Below are 10,178 nucleotides of genomic sequence, written 5' to 3'. Positions count from 1 at the left end.
GAGTGTAACACTGAAGTCCTGCGACTTGCTTAGTGAATTACCTCATCTAAGGTAAATTTGTAGTAAGGTAACTAACTGGCAGTGCTTTTCACCACCCTTTACAGCATGTCTTCAGTTCTGAGGTTTTTCTTGCCGGAACAGAACAAAGGGCACCAGGTGGGCAGCCTCCCAGGTGGGACCACACTGGGTCCTCTGTGCCCTTCCAGCTGGGAAGGCACAGGGGAGACAAGAGCAGAGCTGATTTATCTTCCCCTATCTTGCCCGTTGCTTCAGCCCTCAGGTAGCAACTGGTGAAAAAGAAAATTCCTTTATAAATCTAAATACATAGTATTGTAGAATTTTTAAATAGACCTTTGAGAGCATGGTGCTTGACGCTTCCTTCTGCCAGAGAAGGGTTGGAAGGCCCAGATAAGTGGATCTCAAGACCATGCATGCAGCTAGTCTGTTGCAGAGATGAAAAGTGAGTGTGTACTTAGACTCAGACTCAGATGGAAGGGACCATGTGCTGCCCTAGCCTGTTTCGCCTCCAGGAAGAACAGCCTGTCCCACTGCTGGTCTGTGAGATGTTCCCATCCTGGGGTTAACCATCCTGCCACAAGCTACCTAAAGGGGAAAATGAATGCAGAGCACTATCAACAACTTTCAGTTCAACAAGTATTTATTGAGCACCAGCTATGTGCCTGGCACTACACTGTGCTCTGTCAGCCCTAGAGTGAGTCAGACACAGCATTTAATGACAAGGTAGTTACAACCAGGGAAGTCTACTTTTCATCACTTTACAATAGCTGTCTCCTTTGTAATGCTTTGCAAACTGGGGTATGCCCCAGTTTGTCTCAAGCCAAAGATGAAACTAGTTCTTTCTTCTGGAAGCTTCCATTTTCCCTGATTATAAGTACTCTATTTTCTTGCTTTTATGACATAGACTTTTTTTTCAGATTATAAGTTTTGGATATCTGAGATGGAGTCCTCTTAAACTCAAAATATGCATTAAATTGGTGATTGTTCTTTTTTATCTGATACAGGTTGAGCTTCATCTTAGAATGAAATTCTAAATTGAGGGAGCTAAAGGAGTTGAAAATGGTATCTGTAATACTAAATTTCAGACTGCTGCACAATGTATCAGTTTTAGGTAATTTTTAAAAGATAAACAAGTACAAGACTTCAAAGAAGTCTCTCCCTGGTGAAGGGTCCCTTCCGGCTTCACCTTAGAGTCTCTGCACTTTTAGTTCATCTCATTCGGGTGTTTCAAGGGAACAGAAAAGCCCTGGTTTAGATGATGCAGGGTTTTCTGATGCCAAAGTGAGAATGATAACATGTCTGAAGGAAGAACAGGATGCTATGCATTCCAGGCAGAATCTGGACTTGAAAACAATGAAGCACAAATGCTTTTAGATGAACTGATTCACTTTTATTTTGTAAACATCCTAGAAGAATTCCATTTGCACTGAACTGTTTGAACCACTGCAGAGCTCTTGGTCCTTGTAATCCCCAAGGAAAGTCAATCTATCCCGTCCTGCTACACTGTGTTTCTCCACTTTGCCCCTTTTCTCAGTTCTTTGTGATCAGCATAAAGTTTGAACCCTTCCTCTTCTCACCGTCCTGCCTGGCCACCTGTCCAGCCCTGCGGTCAGCTGTACTGACCAGCAGACGGTGCCTCTCTTCCCAAGTGGAGCCGATGCTCTGTAACCATTGTTTGTGGGGCCACACTGCCGTCCCCATCGTTGCCCCTCCAGGACACTCGTCAACAGCTGTGAGAGGCTTCCCATCCTGGCCTATATAAAAGGAAGGCCTGAAAACGCTTCTCGGAGCATCAGTTCATAGGTCACCGCAACCGGCCGAACAATACGCGATTATTCAGTGGGCTCCAATTCATTTGCCTCTGCTCCTCCCCCACCGTTACCCTTGAGAGAAAACTAATTTGCAGAAAAATAGCCCCTGCCAGCCAACTTCTTCTCCTAAATGTATGCTGACCCCGAACTCTTGTCTCAGTGGGTCCTTATTCTCATAGTCAATGCACAAGAGTTCTGAAAAGCAGCCTTCTCCTTTAAAAACCTCCCCCACCCCCCAGCATCTCAGTCCGGGAGATGCTTTCTTTTTCTGCTATTCTTTGCTCCTCTTTTTAACATGTGTGCTGAAATTGGCACTTTCTCTGTTCAGTTCACTCCCCTTCTAGTATTAATGCAGCAATGGAGAAATGTGGGCAATTTTTCCAGTCTCTGCGCTCGGCGAGCCCATGGGTGATGGATGAAATGTAACATGCTCTACCTTACATATTACTATTTAAGGGAAGCGCCCGGGCCGGCTGGTGATGCATGGTTTGCTCCACAGCGCCCTGTGCAAGCAGGGAGCCCAGGCTGCCTGCACCGTTGTCTGAGTAAATAATGGGGCTAATAGCATTTGGCGCAAATGAGACTCCTATAGAAGGCATCGGACTTGTTTATCTAGTTATGATTTTTCTTTGTCAAGAAGCCTTCTCTCCCTGTCCTCACCAGAGCTTCCCCAGTGTGGCCTGCCTTGGTTATCTGGGGAGGAGGGAAGGTCTCCGGGAGTTCAAGATTTTGTAACTAATATTGAACGCCAGGGAGAATGGATGCCAAGGTCAGGTTAAGAATAAAGAAAATTGATTTGGAGGTCAGGGTCATGATGTGAAAGGCCTTCAATGCTGCCAAAATATTTTCATTATCGCTGTTTTTGTTACGGAAAAGACGAGGCCCAATGTAAGAAGGCTAAGAGGTGGAGGGAGGAAGCCTCAGAGAGAACCAGGGGAATCAGAATCCTAGCTGTGATTTACTGGGCTTGTGTTTTCCTAGTTTCTTTGCCTGGCGTTTGCCTCACCCGTAAAAGTATGCGGATGTCTGGATGGCCTAACATTGATAATGAAACCCTTTCCCACAGAACCTGGTGGGTCTGGGCTTGGACTGAGCTGAACTAACTCTCTCTTCCTGCTTCTCTTCTCTCTCTCTTTCTCTCTCTCTCCCTCTGTCTCTCTTTCCTCTCTCTTCTCCCTGTTTCCCTCTCTCTTAGCCTCTCTTTCTCCTCTCTCTTTCTCTCTCTCTCTACCTCTCTCTCCCCATCTCTCTCTCTCTATCTCTCTCCTCTCTCCATCTCTCTCCTCTCTCTCTCTTTCTCTCTACCTCTCTCTCCTCTCTTTTTATCTCTCTCCCTCCTCTTTTCTCCCTCTCTCCCTCCTTCTCTCTCTGTCTCTCCTCTTCTCTCTCTCCCTCCTTCTCTCTCTCATTTCTCCCTGTCCCTTGCTTCTCTCTCTCCTCACTGCCTCTCTCTCCCTATCCCTCTCCTCTCTCTCCCTATCTTTCTCCTACCTTCTCTCTCCTCTCTCTTTCTCTCTCCTTTCTCCCTCTCTCTTCTTGTCTCCCTCTCTCCTCTTTCCCTGTCTCCCATACTCTCTCTCTCCTCTCCCTCCCTGTCTCCCTCTCTCTGTCTCTCTTCGTCTCTCTCTCACTCTCTACCTCTCTCCTCCCATCTCTCTCCACCCTCTCTCTCCTCTCTCCCCCTCTCTCTACCTCTCCCTCTCTCCCTTTCTCTCCTCTCTCTCTCTCTCTCTGCAAAGAAGCTGGAGACAAGTTCTTCCACTTCTATTTGCAGTAGTGAGCTATTTCATGCATCACTGTGAGTCTCCTTTTCACCCATTCCTACAACATATCTACAACACAGGGCTGTATATTTTAACAAAATCCTGTTATTATTGGAGCTCTGACCTGATTTTGTTTCTATATTCTGAAGCAGAAAAGACTCCAGTGGCATGAAATTAGCAACACATTTTGCTAGTGTGTTAATTGTGTGAGAGTTTTTGGCAGGAGAAATTCCTAACACAACACAGAATTTATTTTTTACTTAAATTTGGTAGCGGTTTCATATTGTATTTAAGGAGAGGCACCATGGCTTAAACCACTAGGGATTTACTGTACATTCAGGAAAAGGAAAAAAAAAATCAGCCTAATTCAGTGGTGCGGAAGGAATTATGTAATTTTTTTTACTTAGCAGGGAAGCTGCTAGCGTTGATTTCTAATTCATGATGAGAAATTGGCATTCCCAGGCAGTGGTTTGGGACATCCTTGGGCCCCAGTTCACTATCCAAATGCAGTTGTATCAGGCAAGTAGCAGATTCCCTCTTTGATAAAAGCAAACACACATGAAAAGCAGAAAGTCAAAATCTCCCAGGCCAGGGGAGCTGTTTTTCTCTAGTGTATCATCCTTCTGAGTCTCCCAAAGACCAAAGGTTATGATCTAGTTTGGATGTGTAGATAGAAAAACATTGGTAACGAAGGTCTCATGTTAAAATTTGACCCCCAGTCTTGGAGGTGGGGCTTGGTGGGAGGTGTTTGGGTCAGGGGGCAGATCTCTCAGGAACGGCTGAGGCCATCCTCTTGGTGATGAGTGAGTCCTTGCTCATTAGTTCACATGAGAGCTGGTTGCCTGATACCTTCTGCTCTCTCTCTTGCTCTCACTCTTGCCATATAACACGCCTGCTCCTCCTTCACCTTCCACCATGAGTGGAAGCTTCCTGCGGCCTCACCAGAAGCAGATGCTGGCGCCATGCTTCTTGTACAGCCTGCAGAATTATGGGCCAAATTAACCTCTTTTCTTTATAAATTACCATCCTCAGGTATTTATTTATAGCAACACAAAATAGACTAATACAGGTCACAGTGTATGGACATGGCTGTCCCCAGAAAGGGGAAGGATGGACAAACAAGCTAACAGGTGTATACCATAGAAGAGGATGGACTCCTCCCCTTGGGGGCAGGAGGCAGCTCTGAAAGAAGAAAAAGGTAAAATAATGTTTGCTGAACACTTACAGTCTACCAGTCATTGTATTGGCAGGCATATACCATTGCATTTCTTAATCTGACCATACACAAAACATGTGATTCTGTGCTCACCCTGAAATCAGCAGCTCTCTGATCCTTTTCCCCCTCTCCTCCACGCACTTCCCTCCTTGCCCAGCCCTCACCTCTGAGCTCTTGTCTGAGCGGCTCTGGGCTGCCCTGGACAGCTTCTAGCTGTTCCCCTGCCCTTCACTGTGTGGCTCAGCCCAGCAGTTTAAAGCAGAACAGACAAGGGCTCTTCTCCCGGTAGCATCACTTCTGTAACAAGTCTTTCTCTAGAATAGTTAGCTATGCCCTGAATTTGATTCCTGGTGTATGGCAGAAGGACACAGACTAGGATTCAAATCCCAGCTCTCTCACTTTGTGTCGTTGGGGAGATTATTTACTCCCTGACTGGACCTGGGTTTCCACATCTGTGAAAGAAACAAGCACAATTTGGACCAGGTGGCAGGTGCAGCATTCTCACCCCTGGGGCTGGCCTTCACTAAGTTCCTTTGCTTCTCAACCCCACAATCATGGCAGTCACATCTATTGAACCCACATTAGGGGCCAGACACCACACTAAGCAAGGTATAAAAAGAGATGTCCTGGAGGTCCTATGGAGTGCATACAACACCTCATTTAACCCTCCCACAACCTGGAGTGGGGGGTATTTTTATCCTCCTTCTTCAAATAGGAAATCTGAGGCTTAGACAAGGGAAACCACTGTGAAGGGCATGGCTCGGATGTCACCCTGATTTGTCTGATTCCAAAGACTTCTTTTAACTTCAGTGCTTCTCAACCCTGGCTATCTGGGGAGCTTTTAAAACACGGATACCAAGACTCATATCTTGGACTAACTGAATGGAGGTGGGGTTGAATATCTGTAGCTTTGAAAAGTTACAGGAGGCCGGGCGCGGTGGCTCAAGCCTGTAATCCCAGCACTTTGGGAGGCCGAGACGGGCGGATCACGAGGTCAGGAGATCGAGACCATCCTGGCTAACATGGTGAAACCCCGTCTCTACTAAAAAATACAAAAAACTAGCCGGGCGAGGTGGCGGGCGCCTGTAGTCCCAGCTACTTGGGAGGCTGAGGCAGGAGAATGGCATAAACCCGGGAGGCGGAGCTTGCAGTGAGCTGAGATCCGGCCACTGCACTCCAGCCCGGACGACAGAGCGAGACTCTGTCTCAAAAAAAAAAAAAAGAAAAGTTACAGGAGGACTCTAACCTGATGCTTAGAAGGTGACGGAGCCTCTGTCTTGATAATGTTCCACTGCCGACAACATCCACCCATGTCCACAAACTAGGGCTTCTTAACTAACACAGGAGTTTCAAAGGCCAGTTTTTACCAGTGATGAAGGATCTGCTATGGGCTGGGCACTTTATGTGATCTCTGATCCTTACAGCAACTATGCAGGAATGAGATGTAGTCAATTTTTTTTGGTTCAAATAACTTATAAAAATAACTGGTACACACAAACCCTCAGTCAATAGTATTATTAATATCAGCACTGTCATCATCATCATCTCTTGGATCCTCACAGCAGCCTCAGACATGTCAACCTGTCTCCTTAACATCCCTGGAATGTGTTCATTTCTCACTGTCCCTGCTGCCACCCATTTCACCTGAATGCCCATCATTTCCCACCTGGACAGCTGCCATAGGCTTTTAACAACTTGCTGAAACCAACCTCATCCTCTCCCAATCTATTTTGTACAAAACATCCAGGATGATCTATTTGAAACACAAATATTTAACCTTCTCTGGTTAGGAAATGGTGATGTCTGTCAGGGTCTCTGCACAGGACCCTGGTAGGTTGGTAGGTTGAACTCTTCATAAAAGCACCAAGTACAGAGGCAGGTGGTGCTGAATCCTCTCCCCACTCTGCTTGTCCTGCCCAGAGCCTGGGAGGGGGCATCAGCCCTGAGGACAGGGTGTCTATTTGTGCTTCATGGGTACAGAGTGTGTGTGTATGGTTTGGTTTGGGTTAAGAGGTGTGTGTTTTCTAACTCACACAAAGGTTTGGAAAAGAGCAGCAACAGCCATGAAATTGGACCAACTGCACTGAGTCATTGTGCTAGATAAATGTGAAAATTCAAATAAAAAGGAGGCTCCCTCCAGGAGTTGAAATTTGAACCCAGGGTGTCAGTCTCACCAGCTCCTCTCCTAACCCCTGTTGTTTTCCCTGGAAGGCAGAGAAATTATGCTCTCAGGGAGATTCCACAGATAGAAAATTCTTTGGGCAGGTCAACTAGGAGAAGCTCCATAGAGGAGAGAGGGGCAGTCCCTCCCTTCAAGACCAAAGGTGGGCCGACAAAAGCCAACCAGCCTGTTCCCCTTGCCCATCTTATTTAGTTAAGGCCTCAATTCGTTTGGCCTTTAAAACAAAGTGTAGTAAAACTTTTGATGAAAAAAACCTTTCTTAGGAGAGAAGAATTTAGATGACAAGGGAAATGGTTATGCTTGGCATCTGATCTCTGTTTCAAGTAAATTCATTCTCAGCTACCTACTTGATAGGTAAGGTAGTGATAAGGAAAATTAGATTTTAATACAATATCTGTCATTATTCTTCCCCATCACATCATTGCTTTTGCTGGCACCAGATTGAAAACTTGGCACAGCATTGTAGAACTGGAAAGTCTCATAGAAATAATCTAGTCCACATGCTGGCATCCCAAAGCCCCTGGAGGATGGGGCTCTTCATGTGACCTTTCAATATTTGTGAGCTTCTATGTGTGTTAAGTTGGCACAGACTCACTAAAACATCATTTCTTTGCCTTTGACTAGAAATTTAGTAACTTAACAATGTTCATACTTTGGCCATCTCACGCTAAGTTCTTGCTAGCAGCTATGTCTTTCATTAATAAAAGTGAAAATGAAATCACTGTGACCAAAAATCACACTCACAGCTCTTGGAAGATTCTTGATTCCCAGACTAAGGTTTATTTCCACCATACATTCCTGTCATTTTCTTGACATTTAGGTCAATGAAGAATTTTTGTTTGATTATTAGTTTCAAATCACTCAGCTTAAATTCCAATGTAATAAATTCTTTTTTCAAATTTTATTTTAAAGATGACTATAGCTGCTATACATTTCAAACTGGATTATTCACTATCAATAGAAATAAATACAAAACAAAGCATTGTGATTGAATTCCAGCTAACCACAGTTTTGCCGACCAGGGCTCTTAAATGGAGGTCTGTTCCCTCTTTGTTAAGGAAAGAGGGTGGAGGAGATGAGGAAATGTTGAGAGGTGTTAAAGGAAAATTGGCACCAAACTGAGGCTCTCTCTAGACTTATTCAGAATATGGAAAGGCAATAAAAAGGGGAATACATTTCTCATAAAAATTATCTCATAGTTCCTGCTGCCTTCAACCCATGGGAGAAATAACCATATTACAGAAGTCGGAAATAGAGCCTCTGCCCCAACCACTACCTGACTCTTTCTGGTTTGGCTAAAAACTCACTCCTTTCTCTTCTTGGATGGACCACCTCTACTTGTCCTTCTTCTACATGACTTTTGGATCATTTTATCCCCTTTGCTCCCCACTTCCAGAGCCCTGCCTCTATTCTACTGGATCTCAAGCCCTGGGGTTCACAGCTTGTTGGTGAGAAGGCTTAGAATCTTGGAGATAGAAGAGAGAGTGGGGGGACAAGGAGGAGGAGGAGGAAAAAGGAGGAGGTGGTAGTGAATACAGCCCATTGTTCTCAAGCAAGTCTGAATATTCCCAGTCAATGATCCACACTTGTTTCACCCTTAAATTCTTTTTTGTTGTTGTTTTAATTTTTCTTTTTTCTTTTCTTTTCTTTTTTTTTTTTTTTTTTGAGACAGGGTCTCATTCTGCCATCCAGGCTAGAGTGCAGCGGTACAGTCATGACTCACTGTAACCTCAATCCTGGCCTCAAGCGATCCTTTCACCTGTGCCTCCTAAAGTGCTGGAATTACAGGGGTGAGCCACTGCATCTGGTCAAGCCCTTTAACTCTTCTTCCCATTTCCATTGTGCCATGGGAGTGTAAGGCAGCCTGAAAGCTAATTTTTACCCCCTGATAGAGCCTTCAGCCCTTTGCCTCCTTTCTCCTGCCCCTTCCTCTTGTGTCTCCATAACATACATGATGCTTCAGTCTTATCCTTTGTAGCTTTTATTCTGTCCTGCCTTCCTTCACATTCATAAATCACAACACATTTTCTTACTTAATGATGTGGGCTAGATGATTACTCTGCATTTTCTATCCTGTTTACCATCCTACCTGGCTGAATTTTTGAAATTTAATAATTTGAAGTCACACAGAATGCAGATATAGATTCCAGGCTTCCTCGTTACTTGAATCTCCTCAATTAGTTACTCCCATGTCCAGTGTTCTCTGTGTTTGTTTATACTGTAAAGCCCTGATTATCTGAAACTCCTTTATCCAGAAACTCTGTTATCTGAAATAAGGTTGTATTACTGGATGTGTTTTATTTACTTCAAAAACTGCCTGGTTCACCTGAACCCTTGCTTATCCGATTTAATTCAATGCTTACCTGGATTCTTCAGATCAGCAGGGCCTTGGAGATCCCTACTCCATTTTCTTATTGTTTAACCTCTGCTGCAGAACAACTTCAATTTCAGTCTTACTTTCCATGGTAGAAATGCATGCCACGTTATCTGCATCCTACAGTTGCTCCGCTATCTTTATTCCTGCCTCCTTTCTAAAACCCATGTTAAAAAAAAAAAAAAAAGAATAATTGAACTTTTTAAACTTCCTGTTGTATCATGAGGCAGCATAGTCAAAGGGAAAGGATGTTGTCATGCATCTAGGGACCTGACCTCTGTTCTTGGCTTGGTTCTGTAGTTGACTGTGTGACTTAAAACAAGTCCTCTAAACCACCATGCATTTCTGTTTCCCAATCAGCCAACTGGGGATAACAGTGTCTAGGCTTCCTTGTTACCTGAGATTACCTGACGTAGGAAGTATAGTTGTAGAAAAGTTTTGAGGGGAGTAGTCTTTTTATAATTAATCTAGACAGAGAGAGCCATTCATAATTAAGTAATAATTAATCTAGAGAGGCCTTACTAATTCTTTTTATAATAGCTCACATTTGGCAAAGAATAAGATTGAGAAATGTTAAAGAAAAATCGGCACCAAACTGAGGCGACTAAGACTTTTTCTAGATAATACAGAAATGCTGATTCATAGCAAATGAGTATCTGTACTCTGCTTGCATGCTTCTCATAATGGAAAGATCACTATGTCTTTTCAAAGTTTTCATTACTAAACTATCAGATATTTCTTTCTCGCATAAGGCAAAAAATATCCCTTTGTGAAAATTTCACCTGCTTGTCCTACAGCAACTCAATTTACCAAC

General features: G+C 44.1%; 1 protein-coding gene across 2 annotated transcripts in view; it reads left to right on the top strand.

The window, feature by feature from the left end:
• The window catches only part of LOC117065174 (60 kDa heat shock protein, mitochondrial-like), an 80,239-nt gene that overhangs the window by 939 nt on the left and 69,122 nt on the right, over window positions 1-10,178 (top strand). The window lies entirely within an intron of this gene.

The sequence above is a fragment of the Trachypithecus francoisi genome, unplaced genomic scaffold, assembly GCF_009764315.1.
Source record: "Trachypithecus francoisi isolate TF-2019V2 unplaced genomic scaffold, Tfra_2.0 Lachesis_group2, whole genome shotgun sequence".
Classification (NCBI taxonomy): Eukaryota; Metazoa; Chordata; class Mammalia; order Primates; family Cercopithecidae; genus Trachypithecus; species Trachypithecus francoisi.
Note: the sequence above shows the minus strand (reverse complement) of the source record. Positions and strands in the feature narration are given on the sequence as shown.